The sequence below is a fragment of the Patagioenas fasciata genome, chromosome 3 (genome assembly GCF_037038585.1).
Source record: "Patagioenas fasciata isolate bPatFas1 chromosome 3, bPatFas1.hap1, whole genome shotgun sequence".
NCBI lineage: Eukaryota > Metazoa > Chordata > Aves > Columbiformes > Columbidae > Patagioenas > Patagioenas fasciata.
Window position 1 is genome coordinate 92,028,560 of NC_092522.1, and position 20,331 is coordinate 92,048,890.

General features: G+C 39.7%; 1 protein-coding gene across 1 annotated transcript in view; it reads right to left on the reverse strand.

Annotated features, from left to right (window-relative positions):
- The window catches only part of MEI4 (meiotic double-stranded break formation protein 4), a 131,836-nt gene extending 119,606 nt beyond the window's left edge, over positions 1–12,230 (reverse strand). The window contains exon 1 of the mRNA XM_071806845.1: positions 11,853–12,230. The gene's annotated coding sequence lies outside the window, so the exon portion shown is untranslated. The remainder of the gene's footprint in view (positions 1–11,852) is intronic.
- Positions 12,231–20,331: the final 8,101 nt, after the last annotated feature.

A 20,331-nucleotide genomic window follows, 5' to 3' on the forward strand; every position in this document is an offset into this window, starting at 1 on the left:
AGTCAAGCCCTTTTGTCCTGAATTTTGAGATAAGTTGTCATTTAAATTACAGAATCATGAAGAGAACAGCAGGGAGACGTGTTCCTGATGGGTTTTATTCATGGTAATACCTTCCTAAAAATTTGAATTAATGTGTGCCAATTGTTATTAATGCAATCTCTTATAAAACAGAATTATTTAATTGGCTAACAAGAATACATTTATAAGATCTAATTGAGACAATAGTAGAACTGTTCACAGTGACATTTTAATCTATGATAAAACCCAGAAACTTATTTTTAAGTGTATTTGTGGCTGAACTGGAGTAATAGAATTATATGATATGCCAGAGGTATAAAATCCAACATGCAATTAACCATTAAATTTGTCCATGGTAACACACAGAAAGAGAAGGCATTTACAATACTTTCACAGATTATGTCAGACCACACTGACAGCTATGATGCCACAATTTCAGTAGTACAGCTGAGAGCTGGGCAATGTGTCAGTGTTGCATCAGGTTGAACTAAACTTTCTTAGTCTGTTACATGGGTGTTTTACAGTAAACCCAGGAAGCATAATGTTAGTCCCACATAGCTTAATAGCAAAATATATTCCAGCTATACTGAAGATCAAACAGTGCCCTGCTTAGTAGAGGCATGACCCAGCCAGTTCTGGAAGCCAGTACAAAATATATAGTTTCTTGTACTCTTGTGTACAACAGTCTGGATTTCCCCCTGAGAGAAGAGTAGAAATGATTTCTATGATGGACAAAGTCTTGTTCTAATGTCTACTCAGTTATCGAACTGAAGATCATCAGCATTGTTGCAAGAGTATACATTCACTGGCGTAGAAAACCCACCATTTAATTGTAACAGTTTATCTAATTTGTAAATTTATATTATTATTTAGACAAAATAAAATACTATATTGTATGTATGACATGACAAAATTCTAAGGTTTGGCTACAGAAACACCATACTACTTTGTCTCTGTCCAAGGTATTAAAAAATAAATATATTTGAGAATCTGCATGTTTTTTTTGAAAAGTCTCATCTCTCCCTGGCACTACAGATCCATGACTGGAATGTTACTTTCAGATATCAAAGGGAAGGAGCAATCTGGTTGTGTCAGGCTTTGCATTACTTTCTCTTCTGTGACATCTCTTTTTTTGTTTTTCTTGTTGGCTCCTCAGGACTGTTTCTGATGCCTGAACTGTTCAGAGGGCTTTGTATTTAACCATTATAAAATGCCTTTCCAGATAGGTGGCAACTTGGATTCTTTCTTTCCTTCTCATGTATTACCAACAGTGCTGGTCAAATTCCAGTTTGGGATACATTTCAGCCATCCTCTCTTATTATGCCTCAGTAGCTGCATCTTACACAATCAACTCTTCTATTCATGGTAAAAAACAAAGAGAAGAATTCACTTCTCTCTTGTTTGAATTAACTCTGAATATTGCTTAAGGAACTGCTATATATATAGATGCTATAGCAACTCAACTTCCCTCCTTCTGTCCTTCATTAGTGCTGAAACACAAGACAGATTTTTGTCTCTACAAAACTCTTCCAAAAGCATTAGATACAGTCTGAGTCTCAAGACTTCTGCACATAACACTCTGATAAATAGGTGTTAATAGTTTCCAGTCAACTTTCAGTGCTTACAGCAAATACTGGAGATTGTAATAAGCATGTAAATGGAATCCTGTAAATCACTGTGAATGCTACCAAAAACCGTGGATAAATTGCAAATAAAAGCTATTATACAGCAAGCCTACTGTTGTTCCTCATACCCAATCTCTACTTGGTTGTTACGATGCATGTTCAAATGCAAAAGTTTCAGCATTTATGCCTTTATATCTAGTGCATGTACATAAACACATTATTCTCTTGTCTTCTTCCAAATAAAATGTCTCAGTATTTATAACCCTATCTAATGCATAATGTGTGTTCATTTTGCATTTTTTGTCACTGTAAATCCAGTCTTTTTTATGAAGATTTTGCTTTCTAATGAAATACACAACTGGAGCTTGTTAAAACAAAGGCATGGTTTAACTATGCCCAGCTACTCTTCAAACACAGGACAGATGCTGAGGAGAGACCATGCCAGCTCAGAAGCAAAAGTCACACAGAAGTGTCAATATAATGTGTGGCTCTTGCTAATGAGTCTATGTAGATGTGGAGACTGAGCTGCAACTTCTGCTAAATGTTCTTTGTGTTCAGCCATAGTTTGGTGGGGGCATACTCTAAGAAACTTGCTTGTCCTTAGCTAGAAGACAAAATTGCTCAATTAGGCAGAAGCCTCTGTAAGGAAGAAAAGAGTAAACCTCCTCAGATCTATCACAAGTTTTGTACTTTCAGCATGTAAGCCATCAACTAGCCCCAACAGACTCATAGTATGCTATTTGTTAGATGCCCTGTATTCCTCTGAATGGTGAAATACTAAGAGAGGATGCAAAAATGTGGACTTCTGAAATGCTACACAGCCACTGGGTCACATTTTGCCATGGAGCAATCCCACTGGTTTTGCTAGTAAGGTTATTTGGTTCTCCAAATAATTCTCCCAGAGTGCCTCTAGAAGAGACAACACTAAACATACATGTCTGCTTTCTGGAGATGAGGGAATCTCTGGCACTGACATATAAAGCGGCATCCATGAACAGAAAGCCACATCCTCCTCACTGCCAGGCCCACACTCCTTCTGTGAGGACACACAGATTGGTAGGGTTTAATGATAATTGTCCACAAATAGGTGTATGACAAACTACTTAAGCTGTAAAAACCACAGCATGCCATAAGCAGCAGCAGAAGGAAGGAAACAAATAATAAAGAAGGCAAGAGCAAGGAACTGGGCATGTGGAGTGGCCACATTCAGTGTTTCTAAAATAGCAGGCTGTAAATTGAGAAAAAAGAAAGGATCCAATTAATGGATCAAAGAACAAAAAGTCTAGCAGTGAATTAAAGAGATGATAAAGAAGTAAAAAATGGCAGTGGCGTTAATCATGTGCAGCTATGTGAGACTGTATGACCCAGAGTGAGTGAAAACAATTAGTGAAGTGGAACCAACTGAGAAGTCCTGCAGGACTCGTGGGAGGAACCTGGGGCTGCTAAAACATACAAAAGAACAGTTTTTTCTGTGGTGTTTTTGTGGTGGTTTTTTTTTTTTTTTTAATAACTTTTATTGCCCCGGCTCTGGTTACAGATGAAAACAGTGTGATTGTCTATGTCAAATCAATTAGAAGTGTTTTGCTGAGCGTTTCCTCTCTAACCTCAGGCTATTTAACCTTGTGCTTAAAAATTATTACCTACTGCTACATCCTGATTTCCTTGTCCTGGTAAGGTCCAAGTAAGGTCAACTCATTCTGTGATATGTTTGGCTTTGGTGTTGCAGAACTAAAAAAATTAAAATCAAAAGTGAGATAAATATCACAGTGGGATAAAAATGGTCATTCTGAGAGTGGTAAAATTTTGGGAGACCAAAGATCTGTCACTGGCTGTGGCTTATATTCTGAAATACAGTTGGATATGCAGACGGGGCATATGTGTTTTCCACTATGTTGAGAGAAGCCATTCATCATTTGCAGAACAATCACGTCATTTAAAGCAGGGCCCACTCCACAAAGTGGCATATCAAAAGCCCTTAGAAATGCAGACAAAACGTTTAGGGTAAACACACGCCTATAGTTTTCACTTTCAAACTTGGGTAAGTAAATAGAGGCTTTCTAAACAGGCCCAGATTGTCTAAGAAACATTTAATTTCAAACCAGTGTTTCTAATTTCAAAACATTTCATTAACTGAACGTTGTCTCCATTTAGTTTGTATTTTCCTCATTCTACGGGCCTTGTGAAACTATTTATGGCTCCCATTAGTCTGAAATTGAATTAAGCCCTAACATCAAATCATGCTTTGGAGTACACAGATGGATCATGGGCTCCTCATTTTGGGATGAAAGCTTTTCCATGAATGGGAGTCAAATCTAAATGTTCACTGTCAACATTATTTGCTGCTTATCTGCACAACTAGTTGAGGAATCTGTAATGACTTTCCTGAAGACACCCTGGTGTTCTGACTTTCTTCCTGTATGGGCTAGTTTCTAACTGTTCACGCACCAGGCTTGGACCTTGTAAGAATAAAAAAAACCCAACCAACCAAAGCAAACAAAGAGACTTTTTCCTTGACTATTTCTCCAATGAACTCTGACGTTTCAGCAGATGTGGAGAAATTACTCTGTACAATACACCAACTGTAGGCACTAATAAGGAACAAGACACATAGGTTTGTGTTTTGTTTTGTTTTGTTTTGTTTTTTTTTAAAGGCACAAACCAGGAAAACAGCACTGAGAAAACTCCACACAGCTTTTTAGGGTTATCACTAAACATATTAAGTGGACCAGTCTTGTTTCAAGCCAGTTCAGCAAATTCCATCAGAGCAAAAATCAGAGAGTGCTTCTCAAAGCCTGGAGAACAGTCTCAGCACAATGAATATTGCTGAATATGGATGAGATGACTCTGCCTGGTGTGTTTCTCAGAGGTCCCAGAGGAGCCATGGCATGAGGCCTCTGATTCCAGGTGCTGATGGCTTCATCAAGGAGCAGGGCTAGAGAAGCACCCTGTCTAGCAGTTTGGGAAGCTGTTCAACACCATCATTCTGAGAAATGGTGAAAACGTGTGTGCTTTCCTGATTGTGCCAAAGGGCACTGTATCCCACAGCATTCTCCTGGAGAGGCTGGCAGCTCATGGCCTGGATGGGTGTACTCTGCGATGGATAAAGAACTGGCTGGATGGCTGGGCCAAATGTAGGAGGGCAATGAAGCTGGTGAGCGACCTGGAGCACAAGTCTGATGAGGAGTGGTTGAGGGAGCTGGGGCTGTTTAGCCTGGAGAAAAGGAGGCTGAGGGGAGACCTTATCACTATCTACAACTACCTGAAAGGAGGTTGTAGCATGGAGGGTGTTGGTCGCTTCTCACAAGTAGCAAGTGATAGGACAAAAGAAAATGACCTCAAGTTGCACCAGGTTTAGATTGGGTATTAAGAAAAAATTCTTTGCGGAAAGGGTTGTCAGGCATTCGAACAGGCTGTCCAGGGAAGTGGTGGAGTCACCATGCCTGGAGGTGTTTAAAACCGATTTAGATAAGGTTCTTAGAGACATGGTTTAGTGCTAGAGTTAGGTTATGGTTAGGCTCAATGATCCTGAGGGTCTCTTCCAACTGAAATGATTCTATGATTCTATATGTGAGATCAGCCTTCTCTGTAGTGTGTTGCAGAATTATTCCTATGCTCTGGCCTGCAGTTTCTTACTGCTCTACCTGATGGGGATTGGTGGAAGTGCTGACAGCCTGTAAGAAAAAGTAAAAGAAAAAAAAATGCAGAAACGAACCTATCTGAGACTCCTTCATTTTTTTTTTTTTTTAAGTGGGTAGACCCTCAGATCCTCTGAAGGCTTCCTATGGTTGTGGCAAAGCTGCCTTAATCCTTTCCTTCATCTTCTTTCAACATTTTCACCCAGAGGCGATTCTTTTGGTGGACTTTCTGAGAAAGAGAGGCAGATATTTGCTACCCAGGAAACGTTTCTCAGATAAGGCAACCACTAAAGTCTGCAGCAAGGTGCTCCTATTTTTGCACTTGTATTCTCATGAAGCAAGCACACACAGCCCCTCTGCACCATCTGGCAGCAGACCTGCCCCAGGGAGCTGGAAAGGACAAGCAGGCACCCATTACTGGCCCTTCAGCTGCACACAGGAGACACCTGTTTCTGCCTCTGCTTCAAATATTTAATGGCATTTGTAATCACCATTAATCATCCATCATCCATAAATAAAACTGTATAACAGCAGGGCAATGTTCCAGTGGTTTCCCAGTGCAGCTAAGTGGGAGAGCAGTGAGTGAAGAAGGAAACACATTTCTCTAGACACAGCCCTGATGGACCTGTGCTATGCACACTGTCCAAGCTCCTCTCATCTGTCAAGTCACATGCATGTATTTCATGTAGGCCACCACTCACAGATATAGCTAACTAGCTGACAAATGCTCAAGGGATGTGAATTTGTTTCAAGCTGCAAAGGGCCACGTGTCTTTACTACAATGAAAAGTCTGTTTTTTTCCTGGCCAGAAATAAGGCTGATGCTACCTGAATCCAAAAACTGCTGACACATCTAAGAGGAATCGCTGCTGAGGAGCGAGCTGTAGCTTTCCAGTACTTCAGGTTTGCTTTATGCTGATGAGTATCACTCAAAGCCCCCTCCTTCACAACTCGCTCAGCTTCCCCATTCCTGGGGATGGCAAACACCTGGACTGCAATAACCCAGGAGTTTGCTTCTTATCTCCTGCATGTCAATCACCTCTCTGTTGATATAGACACATTTGCATATGCTGGCTGTGGCTTTTAAGACCAAGGGACGTTTCTGATCTCTTCATACTGTCAAAATAGTGTAAAGGAGCAAGGCTGCAGAAGCTAACTTTGGCTGCGATTACTTATAAATACCTTCATGCCATGCCCTTGTAAAGCTGACTCTAGCACATTGACTTGTTAGATGGAAATAGGAGTGTTTCCTTCTCAAAGGACAACCACGGACTCCTGGATTAATACAGGATTTCTTGTCTTTATCCTTCATCTGAAAAAAGGATCAAAATTTCCTTTATCAGACAACTGCCTTTTATCATGTCTGTTTTGCTCTATGCCATAACAAATGCACAGCCCCTAAGGCTCACAACAATAGCTGTGTGTACAACTGCCTCTGCTGGTTAAGAGACTGACCCGTGTTCTATTAATATTTATAGATTTAAATTTTTAATACACAACAATTCTGCATTATTGAATAGGTGACTTCCTGCATTTTAATGGTTATGGAGTAGGAGTGGGCTTTTTGTAGTTAACATTGCAATAAATTTTTCATGATTAAATAAAAAGTTGCTGCCTCTAACCTTCTCAAACAAAATCCCCTTGAATAGCACGTTGGTGTAATGATGAAGAATTCTCTCAAGAAATATATTATATTATTTTTGTGGTAAATTTGCTTAGGGGATTTTAAAATTGATGAGTTATTCAAACGTCAGTTTGAGATTACTTATTCAGTTTTGGAGACAACTGGATTCTTATTTGCAAAATTGATCTTCACATTTTAGAAGGTGCATATTGACAAAATAAAAGATTCAAAATGTTCACTTGAGTTGGCATCTTGGACTAGGACTGGGATGTAGATTCAGGCTTCCATTCATTTATTTTGAAATCAAAAAGTTTGATAAGGGCTTGAATAATAGCTTAATTGTAAAGAACCTGTACTTTTGAGGATAATGTGGAATTTCAAGACCTCTTTGGTGTTACATAAAAATATGAACTATTTGGCATAAGATGAGGTCAGGTCATTTCTTAACAAAAAAACGTGCATTTCATCACTACAGTCACTGACTATTTTCTTCTTTTCAACCAGCTGAATATTGTCGAGGTCTGGTTTGTGTGTTTATGTGGTAATAACATCTTTAGTGGTGGCAGAACACATGAACGGTGAGACAAGTTTCTCTGGAGGAGCAAACCTGGTACGGTTTCATCTTCAGGCAGGTCAGGATCTTCACAGTGTTGGTCAGGTGGGATGTTATTGCATTAAGAAGTACTTTGCTTGTCAAACAACTGAGTGAATCCAATGAATTTTCATTTAGGAAGGAAATGGTACTCTATGTGAATACAGGAATCACAATCTATTATAGTCTAGTACCATCTAGTACCATTTTCTCAGATTAGCATTTAATGTAAAATTTGTATTGCAGAAGACTTAGTTCTACCAGTGTTTTTGGTCTCAAAAATATGAATATTATTTGAATTAGAGTTATTTGGATTATTTTAATGGTGCAGTCCTCAGTTAGAAAAAGCTGTACAAACCCTCAAACCTGTTTCCAATATCTGCTTTCTTTTACATCTATTTTTTTATTTGTAAGTTTTGAGTAGAAATAAGTCCAGCTCATCTTATGTTATCATTGGAGTACAGTTATGCCTGTGAGCCAAGGATTCAGCTGATGGATTTGACACCATTATTCTTTATTTTCAGCATAGCATGCCCCTATTTACTCACAATGAATACTGTAAAGAAAGATATAAGAGTTGCAATCTGTGCAGAAGAGTTGTTCCTTGGACAGCATCTCACACTAATTAAATAAAATTGGTCACATGTATGCTTGAAGTATATTTTAATATCCAGAATAGTCAAGAATTGTCAATAATTCATAACTGTACATTCTGAATTTTGATCACGGTACCATCACAGAAGGTGCATCACAGAAGATTTCTCGAGTTTTAGAAAATAAATGTTTGCTAAGGAATTTGGAAACAGGGCAACCCAAACAGTTTCATTATCTATCCTGTGGTGTATCTACACCCCAGTGACAGTCAGATGAATGTACTTGCACAGTGGCTGAAACAGCTAATAAACATTTCATGGCACTCGATGAAAGGATTTGTATTATTTTTGATTCCTTCCTCATGCTATTCTCATGTTGACTTCACTGCAAATGATATTTGCTGGTAGACACTTGAGAAACTAAATGTGTTCCTAAAGCAAAACAGCAAATACCAGTAGCCCAGTTATGCTATACTTGAAGCAATTATAATTATTAATAAAATATTTAGGATGCAATGTTTCCTTTTGAGCTCTGACTTCACAGCCCTTGCAATCCATCTCATTCTGTGAAACTCAATTTAATTTAATTTTTATCTTCACTTACAAATAAATATTTTGTTTTCCTTTCAGCGTGAGTCAATTTAATAACCTAATCAAAGATCAGAGCTTTCTGTGTGTATAGAGTATAATAAATGTATGCCATTTATTGGAAAAGTATACAGAGTAACACTTCAAAACAGGCACTGCTATATTTCATATTTGGGCATTATATGAAATTGCAAGGCACTCACTCCCATTAGACAGTACTGTAAAACAAATGCCAGGCAATAACAATATTTCCTTGCATCTTCAAAAATGCAAGCTGGCAAGGTCTCCTGCGTTGTGATTAACAGCTTGTCAGTTGTGGGTACTTACAAATGAAATTATTTCTTTAGCTATTAACCTTTGATGACATCACTAATTCCCACATCTAGGACATAATAGGGTCTGGTAATGGGCACGCAGGAGGAACACACACTATCTCACCCTGCAAGCAGCCACACCAACACACAGACCTTTGGATGGGTTTTAGCTTCCATGTCAACAGCTAAGCAAAATCCAAGTTTTCAGGAGTAGTCAGTAGCTTGTGATTCCCGCAGTCATGCTATGGGGAGATTTGCAGAAATACTCAGGCACCAACTCTCTTAAAAATGCTTCGGGTGCTAGAAACAGCTGCAGTCTTCTAATGAGCTGCCCTTTACAGACATTTCTTAGCCTCAGGGAACAACAACTCAAAGGCACTGCCTTACTCTGCCATTCCTCTGCCATTACTTACCCCTTCCCTCACAGGCCTTTGCTGCCTGCATTTTGCTGCTCTCACAGCTTGTTCCTATTTCAGTGGTAGTGTGGACTATTTTATTTTGTGCCTTCCCAGCAGAGTGGCATTCCCTTCCTGCCCTGACTTCTCTGGACAGAACTCCAGTACAAGGAACATCTGTTTGCAAATTACCCTAGTGCAGGCAGACAATGATATATGACCTTTCACAAAATGGGGTGAGGAATCGATCAAAGTCATTGATCCCACTTTTGAGTGACTGTGTCACCCAGGAAGACAAGTGAAATAAAAAATCTGCCAGTGTCTGCAAAAGCCTGTGCCTGTTCGGAGACTTCAAAAGCTTTTTTATTTTTTTGGCAACCTTTTGACCTGAAGAGGTTTAACACATAACATACCTGGGTTTTTTTTATTTTTTGTTTTTGTTTTGTTTGTTGTTTCTTTGGTTTTTTGAAGTCTTCTTCCATGAAAATAACTTGTTTGTTTGCTTGTTTTGGTTTTTGGATAAAGACAATTGGATAACATGCAACCCTTTACTTGCATGAGCAACCCTCAGTGATAGGGCCACTTCTCCCTCAGGTAGGAAACACTTTGCAGATGAGGCAACAGGACCCATGAGTGCACTTTCTAAGGCTAGGTCTACACATTACAAATACAGTTTCCTGTTTTGGAATAAGCTTTTCTAGCTTTTAAATGAGTAAGCACCTATAGGAGACAGATATTATTTCTTTATGTTATTCTACCTGTACATCATTAGTGGCTTGTTTGCCTATCATTAACAGACAACTAAGACCAGCTCCCAAGCAGAGAATGATAAAAATACATCATCTAGTAAGTCAAATTTTAGTATTTTCAGATGCACAAATGTAACATATAGTGTTACCCCAAAATAAATGTTCCATATAGATGTTTTCATTTATTTTCAAGCTGTGCTGCCTGCACACACTGATAGTATTGCAGCTGGTTAGGTGAGGTTATGTAATGACAACCTATTTCTGAATGAGCATGTAGTCAAATTTATGCCAATGACATACAGATAGTCATAGGCAGAAATTTGCCTATAAATAATGGATTTAGCATGCATGCTAAACTGGGGTAATGAAGATGCTGTCCTTGGCAGCTGAATTAATGTTAAAATGGAAAAATAACTCTATATTTCATTCTTAGTTCCACAAAGTCAAACAGACCTTTGGTATCACCTGGGCAGGAAGATGTATGTCAGAACAGGTTGCTGGGAGGATGCAACAAGGAGTTCAAATAGATATTTTCAGACAGAGAACTCAGCAGTTAAGGAGATAGCTGAAAAATTTAAGCATCAATTCTGCAGAAAAATGTGACTGTTAAGAAAATGCTTTCATACTGAAGCCAAACAAACCAACCAATACTGATTCTACGCAAGAGGTTTCCTGTGCAGAAGATGCTCAACTGCCCAATACACTCCATCTCCCAAGGGATAATTCTGTTTTTTCTCTCATCCCCGGTGTTTATTGACACTTGCTATTCTGCTTAGAAGACATGTTGTGCAGCATTTCTCCATTAAAAAAAAATGAGAAGATACCACATTTTATTTCCCCTCTCCCTCCTTTAAAATTTAATTTATGCATTTAGGATGGTATAAGAAATCTTTCTTTGTTAAGGTCAGCAACTCCACAATCAGCTTTCCCAAAACACCTCCCTTAGCCTCTCCGGATAACACTGTGCCTCGTTTTCCCCCTTGCCAATACTTCAGATTGCAAACCATCACTCAGGTTACCTGAGGCAAACTAGTGCCATCTTTGTGACCAGTCAGCATTTCCCTTTATCCTCATCCTTAAGCTCCCTGTTCATGATTATTCTTGATTACTTGATAACAACTGACAAATGAAAACAATTCAAGGGCTGAAGCACTGGAGTCCTACTCTCATTTTAATTGTCTATCTTCAGAACAAAACCAAGCAAATCTCCCACTGCAGCCCCATCACTCAAACGTTCAAATGCCTGGAAGCAAGCCACATGCCCAGCCAGGTCCTTATAGAAATGGCATAATCTCTATTCTCTCCCCTCTCTTGCTATTGTGCCCTAATGCTCTACAAAATTGGCACAACAGTCGAGAACAGCAAGTTAATCAAGTTTCCCTGGTTTAGTAAATAGAGAGTCACGTTTTATTTATCACCTAGTTACCAAAGTGTTAAACAGGAATTTGGACCTCCTGCATCCCTGAAATCCCCGATTTTTAGCCTTGTTGATGAAAGAAGAGACACAGGCACAAGACATAGTTCAAGCTGAGGTTCCCCAGATGGGACACCTCCCAGGTTTCTCATCTCAGAGCTCAGGCTCCAGAGCAGAGCCTGGACTTGCCCATCCTGCCACCTGCAATACTTAAGCAGCACCAGCACATGCAACCTGGTGACTTTATAAAAACAGAGCTCCCTGACAACTCATCCTCCTCAGGAGTAACTACAGGCTTCCACTCACCTCTGCTGAAGAACAAGGGAAGAAATTCCCTGTGTAGGCATCTCCACGGTCAATGAGCTCATCCAGTCACCCTCACTTCACTGTCAGGGAAGTACGCTGGCACCAAGCACACCGAAATGAAAGAAAAAGTCTTTCCCTGCTGGACCAATCAAGTCTGACAATTTTCTTGTAGTGGATGCCAGAGAGATTCTGAATATTTTGGCAGAAACACAGGCTTTTTCTAGGTGAGAATCTGCCTACATAGGATTTATGCAAACATTTCCTCACTTGGTCTGTAACCACCCCTTTGCAGCTAAGCATTCAGTGTTATTGCCAATTCTTTACATAGTTCTGAGTTTAAAATACTACCACAGCCTAAAATAAGAGGAATTTCAATTGCAGTGCTCTCTGAAATGAAAGAGGTGGAAGCCAGTTTGACAATTTAAGCTGATATGATACTGCCTCGCCAGCATTTTTGGCACCTGGCCTAGGGAGGAAGTAATGAGAGGAAGGGAAGGGACAAAGAGAAAGCAGTAATAAAGGAGGGTGAGAGTGATGCAGTCCGCTTAATATAATGACATATATTGCCTATAAAGGGAGCTTTATAGTCAGTGGAGAGATGTGCTTTTCAGATGCTACAGAGGACATTCTCATCCACCCAACAGGCATCTCTTTCTCTTCATTGACAGCACAGGGTGCTCTGGTGTTTTCAGGGAATGATGAAGCCCACTAAAATGAATTACCTCTCTTCCTCAGAGAGTAAAAAGAGATAGCGGAAAATATCAGATACTTTCATTCATTTGGAATATGGTCCACCTTATGCTCTTCTGAGGATGAGGACCCACTGAAGCAGAGCATACTGTTGAGGGATCACAAAACTTGACCTGGGAGTGGGAGAGAAATTGGGTCCAAGACCAGAGCTGCAAGAGGACACTGGAAGAGACAGTGATATACACCTACTCAGAACAGGTACTTCAGAGCCTGCATTAATACCAGGCTAAATTATTCAAAAGAACCAGTCTATGGGAGTGGTTGGCAGGTCAGAGACTGTGGGTAATGACAGTTACAAATATGACTGTGAGACTAGAATGATGATACATTGAAAAGAAAAAAAAAACCCAAACAACAAAACACCAAAAGAAATCAAAAAAACCAAAAGGGCAGATCAGAGCTGGGGAGTCCTAGTTTGCAGCCCCCACATTCCAAGTGAAGTAAGAACATTGCCAGCCACACTGGGAGCAGGTAGTCAGTTGTACAAGCGATAGAGCTGCTCAGAGATAGGATGTGATCAAAAGAATTATATCTAGTATGATAGGAACAATCAAGTCTGCAGGTCAGAAATGTAATGAAGGATAGTACCTGCAGAGCCAGAAATGACTACCTTGGCTGGCAGATGATACAAACAGAGGGTCATAAGTCTATATGCAGGCAAGGTAAAAGTCATGTAGGAAATAGGTGTGAATCCACACTTGAACTGGAAGCACCAGTGAGTGAAAATTGATTCACCATCCAGACAAGTATACAAAATGCCTAAACAAAGGATTTCTGAGCCCTCTGCAAGCACAAACTCAGGCATACGAGAGAACAACATCAATGTCAGCAAACTAACTCTTGTGAGTGCAGGTACAAATTGCTGAATTAGGCACTAGAGAGAATTGTCTTGAAAAGCCCCAAAACATCACCCCAAAGTGAAGCAGAAGCTGTGCTTGCAGACTGAGAGAGGGATTCTGGTGCAGGGTGGGGGTGTGCAGGGGTATCAAGCCTTCATAAAGTGACTAAGGCAGGATTCCTGTAGGCATTGCTGGGCTGGCTAAGGGTCATGTGAATGTAGCTGAAGCAAGAATGTTGCAAATGCTGAGGTACATGGCAAGTATGTGAAAGCCAGCACACTTCACATCGGTATTTAGCTCACAGTCACACCAAATCTAGCAGCACATTATGGAAAATCTGGAATGCCAGACAGCATTACTGTTCACAACAAGGAGGTTTGCCTTATCATACGCGGTATGTCAAGCTCTCCCCTCAGTGCAAACAGCCCTGTGGAATCAAATGGGAAAGCAGAAAAATATTCCCAGGCAAGACTGCATTTGTAAATGCATCATGCAACGTTTGTCTGAACCCGAGGGAAACATTTTGCTACAGAACCCAAATTGTCCAATATAAAGAACTATTAATAACTGCAAAACATGTCATTTAGAAAGCTAAATAAAATCACTTATGGATTATACTGTCAAGACCAACATAATCATGGCCAACACAGCAAACAGGAATCATTTGCAACAGATCCAGAGGATGATGGGGAGGAGCAGAGCCCAGCAGTGGTTCCAGATTTATTATCCTCTGTTGACAGATACTTCTTGTTTCCTATATGCAAGAATTAGATACACAACAGAAGGCTCTGAAGTTCCTTTGGCCAAGCTCTGAAGATTGCCAAGCACCAGCTGTGGTCTGATGTTCCAGTCCTTTGAACAAATGGCCGCAGCTAATGCAGCAAGTTGTCCTGGTATTCAGGACTCTCTCTGTGACCAAGTGGTGAGGTGTCCCTTTTGGAATGGAAATGGCCGGAAAGAAACTGGCCTGTGGGAGAAAGGATCGTATGTAATCTCTAAGGAAAGAGGTTTTGCTTGCCAGCTACTTTAAATGTCATGTATTCAATCAAAGTATATGATAACATAGAGAGTATCTTTCAAACCATCAGTTTTCTCCAGTAATGTCCAGGTTTCTCTCAGTGGTATCAGAGATGCTGCAGTTCCTGTGCAGGTGATGTAATTGCACTCGGTTGATAGGAACACCATGGATAAAGGCTTGATTCTTCTGGAATGGCTGTGGCAGTCTCTCTCTGTTCTTCTCCCTCACATTTCTTGGGGATTAAAATCCTGGGAAATGTCTGTTTGCCCGGTGGGTGCTGGTTAAAAAAGAAATCTATATGCATGTTACATGCCATGCACATCAGTGCCACAACAGAAGAAAAAAGTTCAAAATGCCAACTTGGTAAAGGCAAACTGTCCACAGAAACATGCGAGTCCACTGCAGGCCTTGATCCCTCTGTGGAATGGAGTAAACTACGCAGTTTGCAGTGATTTCCCCTACTGCCTTTGTCATTACTGTCTCTATTGGTAATTTTTCTCTGACATTTTTAAGAAGAATTAATCTCCCTGAGCACCTTCCCTTTTTTTTTTTTTTTACAAATGCAGATCTTCAGATTCAGTTTATCTAAGCTGCCTGTGCACTGTGTAGAAGACAGTTGATAAGTTCTGTATTGTTACCATAATTTGAATCACTGTAGACTAGTGATTTAATAATTTAATGTAGTCCTCTATACACTTACAATCAGCAAATGCACATTTAGAAATAAAAATTGTTTCAAAGTGCCACCAACTGTTGTTTTTGCAAACTGCAATTCAAAGAATGCATGGGGTTTTTTTTAATGCTTCTATTGGATGTTATAACATTTTCTGCTGTAGCACACAACTTAAAAGAACAAGCCTACATTGTCCTTTCCCCAAGCTAAACAACCAGCACATCCCATTATAGTATCTCCCATATGGCTAGGTTTCAAAGACAATGCAACACAGTATACCAGGCACACCTTTTCTGTTGTTTGTAAAATATTTTTTTTAAAATTTGTGTGTTTTAATGACAACCCGATTTCCAAAAATTTCAAGAAGTTTCCAAAATTATCTGAGAGAATGAAGCACTAAAAGTTTTCTTTGCTTTTTAAATATGTCTCCTGTTGATGATGTGTGAATTTCTAAGCATTAAGCATGTGCTGAAAACACCAGCTCTGCTTTCACCTTCTCCAGACTTTAATTTCCACTCTTTGCAGACTTTGCTTTCCTCGGTTCTCACCCCCTGCACTTTGATTTCTCCTCAGTCAAGCTGGACTCCCCACAAAAAGGAACTCTTCTGTGATTCGCTGCCAGTGAGCAAAGAAACAGGATCATAAAGTTTACCAGAAAGGCATAGTGGTACTGATCTGTTGGTGCCACGAACAGGGTAAATAATCACAAAGTCTGTTAGTCTGCATTGCGCGTTAGTAATACAGTGTGAGACAGTCTTCCAGGAGACTGAATGGTTACAGCTCCTGGTGAGCTGATCTCCATAAATAGTACCTCTAAATCAATTCTGTTTGCTTGCTGTGATCATATGAAATGTATCAACTTAAATAAATCAATGTGACCCCAAAGATGCCTTGGCTTAACATCTTGTTATTTTGTGGCTATAGGCTGATTAGGCATTTAAATAATATTCTGCGATAGCATCTGCATTATTTGCATATGCCAGATTGTGAACACAAACCTTTAGATCTCTCCAGTGCTTTATTTGCCAGCAATAACAAAAATTAAAATAACAACAGCCCTCCCTTGCTTTTGTTGATACCACCTGGTTTTTGTTGTTGTTGTTGTTTTTTTTTTTTTTTTCTTTTTCCCAGAGAGGACAAAGCAGGCATTTTACTGTTTTGAAATCAAACATGTTCTGCAAGGTCTGAGTTATTCAGCTATCGACTAGTGAGAGCATTCATTTTGAAGAACAGCAAGTTACTCCAACGTTCTGAGTCCAAATTGATCCAACAGAATGAGACCCCTTTTGAAGTCTGAATTCCTCCACAATTTTTCTTTCAAAACTGCAGCTCTGAACCCCCTGTAGATGTAGCAGATAATCAGTGCTGATTGATTTCTGAGTGTGTGGATGTAAGAACAGGGAGAGAAATGATACAGTGACAGGAGACCATGCAAAGTTCAAGATCATTGTAGGCATATGCCAAGGAGGCCTTTCATAAAAGCAATATAGTGACTGCAAAAGAGCCAGTGAGGAAACAATAAAAGGTACAGCCGACAGGCGAACCAAGGAGATCGTAGCTCAGAGGAAACTGTAGGTGCAACAATTGGGAGAGAGAGGAGTTTTCAGCAAAACAGCACATGGTTAAATGGAGGAGATGAAGGAGAACAGGGTGAAGATTTGTGGAAGTTCCTGATCACACGGTAAGAAATCTGCTCAGTTTTCTGCTCTGAGAGACAAGGATCCCAAGACAGCACACAGTGACAAAACACTGGACATCTGAGATGTGTGCCAGTTCCACTTTCTTTAAAAAAACTTCCAAAAGAAAAAAAAAATAGTTTGATTAAGGAAAGCATTGACTTGTAATGCCAACAATTTTCCTTATAAGAGGAGTTCTGATTTTTAAGATTATCACAAAGATTTTAAATATTTTCTGTTTCAAATGAATAGGAATATCCAGATCCAGATCCTCAGAGCTGCCACTGTCTTATTGGAGCTGGCTTTATCATTGAACTTCCTGGTGTAAAAAAAAAAAAAAAAAAAAAAAAGAAACAACAAAAAAACCCCACCAAACCACAGTAAGTAGTGCCTTTATTTCCATTCACTGTTTTACAAGTAACTCTGTTATTATATTATAGGCTAGATAAATCTCAAGTGCTTCCTATGTTTGACTGGTTATACAGGAAGACCTAGATAAGAAGCATATTCCACTATAATATCTCCCCCATGCCTAGGTCCATGATTGCCATGGCCACATAAAAGTATTACATTAAATAAAAACAAGGCTGGATTTTGCAACTGAAATTGCAAAAGCAATGGAGAACAGAATGACAATTGACAAACAAAACAAACTCTTGAGAACTTATGCAGGGTAAAATATTAGGTTTCTGTGGCCCACATTAGTGAGGTTCTGCAGCTTTACTTTCCTTTCCAGTTTAGATCTAGGAAAGCCTAATTATGATACATTAAATGACTGTTCTGGTGCCAACCTAGGTGACAACAAATAAAGAGTATATCCTTTTCCTTAATAAGGAATAAATCTGATTTTTCTCCAGCTTCAGGCAGAGCCTGCTGCCCATATTTAACATCGGTACATTAAAAAACATGTATTTTCAATTTTCCTTGTTTCCTAATCAATTGCTTTGGCATCCTTTCCCCACAGTGCTTTCAAGATGTCTCACCATTTTATTAACACAGTGTTGAACAGTAGCACTTCTTTCTGTAACAATTTAGCATTACTGTAGTGTGTAATATGGGTTTGAATCTCATTTACAGTAGGGTTCTTTATACCATCCTGACAAAAGAGAAATTTTTAGAGGGAAAACATAACATATGCTGCAAATATTTAGTTGCAGAGACAACTAGGCTAAGGCAGCCTCCTTGCTTTTTGCTGCAGCAGGGAGACACGTGTAGCACCAAATCCTCTGTTCTGCCCTGGCACAGGCTGTAATGCTTTTGACAGCACTCACCAGCACAGACCAGGCTCTCCGCATGTGTTGATGGCTGAATGTTGACCCCCAAATTCCTTTTATCAGAGAAAGAGTGTGAGTCTTTTGTTCTCACTAATGAGGGACCAGGCAAGGTGAACAGGTTTGGGATTTTGATGAGACTCCCACACCACAAAAATGTGCTTTGTACCATACAGTCACATCACCCATCAGAGATAAGTTGAACTCAAATGTGTTACTACAGGCTAATTTCCAAGCTTACTGAAGACTTGAATTTCTGACTTGTCTGCAACAAATGAAGTAATTCTCTATTCTTTACTTCATCTCTCTGATTGTTACAAACCCACTTCTCCTGAAGTGGTCAGGTGTCCTTTAAACCCAATATTAATCTCACACTGCAAGCCTCTTCATTTAACATTCCTCATGGCTATTTGAGGACTGAATAAATATCCTTCTGCTTTTCAGAAAAATGCTTCTGCAATTGAACCTCTTATTAAATCCTTAGATTAGTAAGAGCTGTCCTGTCATACAAATAGTCTATTAGCTTGAAACAAAAGTTAGAAAAGAAGCCACTGAGTGTTCCAGCTAAATGAAAATTCTTATGAAGATCATAGGATCCACAGGGTGTGCCTGGCACGTAAGCAATCTTTATCGAGCTGTACGGGATAACTAATAGGAACAACAATAAGACTAACAGAATTGAAACACTTTGCTCTCATACATACTAAAGCAAAACTTTGCTTTGATCCATAATCTAAACAGATTTGCTTTAGTCCATCAGTTTTGCTTTCTAGCTGTGGTGTGCTGACCTTGATTGGATGCCAGGTGCCCGCCAAGACACTCTATCATCCCCCTCCTCAGCAGGATGAGGGTGGGGGGAGAAAAGTTGGAAAAAGCTCATGGATCAAGAAAAAGGCAATAAAGCAAAGCAAAAGCCATGTGTGGAAGCAAAGGAAAAGAAAATGTTTATTGTCTACTTCCCATCAGCAGGCAATGTCCAGCCACTTCCCAGGAAATAGGACTTCAGCGGTGTCTTCGGAAGACAAACATTGTAATAACAAATGACCACGCCCTCCTTTCTCTTGACTTTTATTGCTGAACAGACATCAAATGGTACGGACTGTCCCTTTGGTCAGTTTGGGTCAGCTGTCCTGCCTGTGTCCCCTCCCAAGATCTTGCCCACCTTGAGCCTACTGGTAAGGGGAGAATGTTGGAGAGAGAACCTTGATGCTGTGCCAGCACTGATCAGCAGTGGCCAAAACACTGGTGTGTTACCGATATGCTTCTAGCTACCAATACAAAGCACAGCACCAGGAGGCCTGCTATGGGGAAAAGGAACTCCCCATGGAGTTCATGGCAATCCCTCATACCTCTTACTTCATTAGTCTGGTCCCTATTTTCTCTGATTTCTGTGATTTTACAGCAATTCATTCTGAAAGTCAAACAGGACACTGTCAGAATCAGGTCGCCCTTATTTTCTTAACACATGGTGCTGACCAGTGACAGAACAAGGCAGGACCCAAATCCTGCTGGGATTTTAACCCAAATGGTGATTTTCCCTACTCCCGCCTGTATACAATACTTAAAGTGGCAAGCCTATCTTAAGACCACAAAAAAAAAAATCTTAATTGCTTTGATAGCTAAAGCTACTTTTCTAAAATTCGGTCATTACTATTTATTAATTCCTTGTTGCTATGTCCAGAAGTCTTGATGTATAAAGTGAAGAGCCATAGAAATGCTGGCTGGAGATGGATCCTCTGGAAGTCACCCTGCCTGACCTCCCCTGGGGAGCAGATGTGTGCCAGCGCTGGGTCAGTGCAGCCTGTGGCTTTGCCTCACTGACACAGCAGAGGCAGAAGCAGCTCCTCTTTCAAATTGCCTCCTACCTTACTTCTATTGGTTAGTTTATGAAATGGTAGAGTACATCTGCAAATTACTAGTGAACAGCTACATTACATATCCGTATTTTAAAATAAAGTGTGTACCTCTGATTTTATATTAGTTCTGTTTTGTGTTTCTCCTCAAAGTATTGAGAGCTTCACTGTTCTCAAGGTAAACTAAATATTTTTCCAAATGTGCTGTAAGAAACTTCCTGACTGCAATATCCCATTATTACTTATACTAACTACCATAATGATGAACAATAGATTCTTACCTTCCTTTTTGTGATTGCTTTTCACATATATTTATTTATATCACACATACCCGTATATACACATACATGTATATACATGTATACGTATTATATTTCATATATAATCCAATTATATATG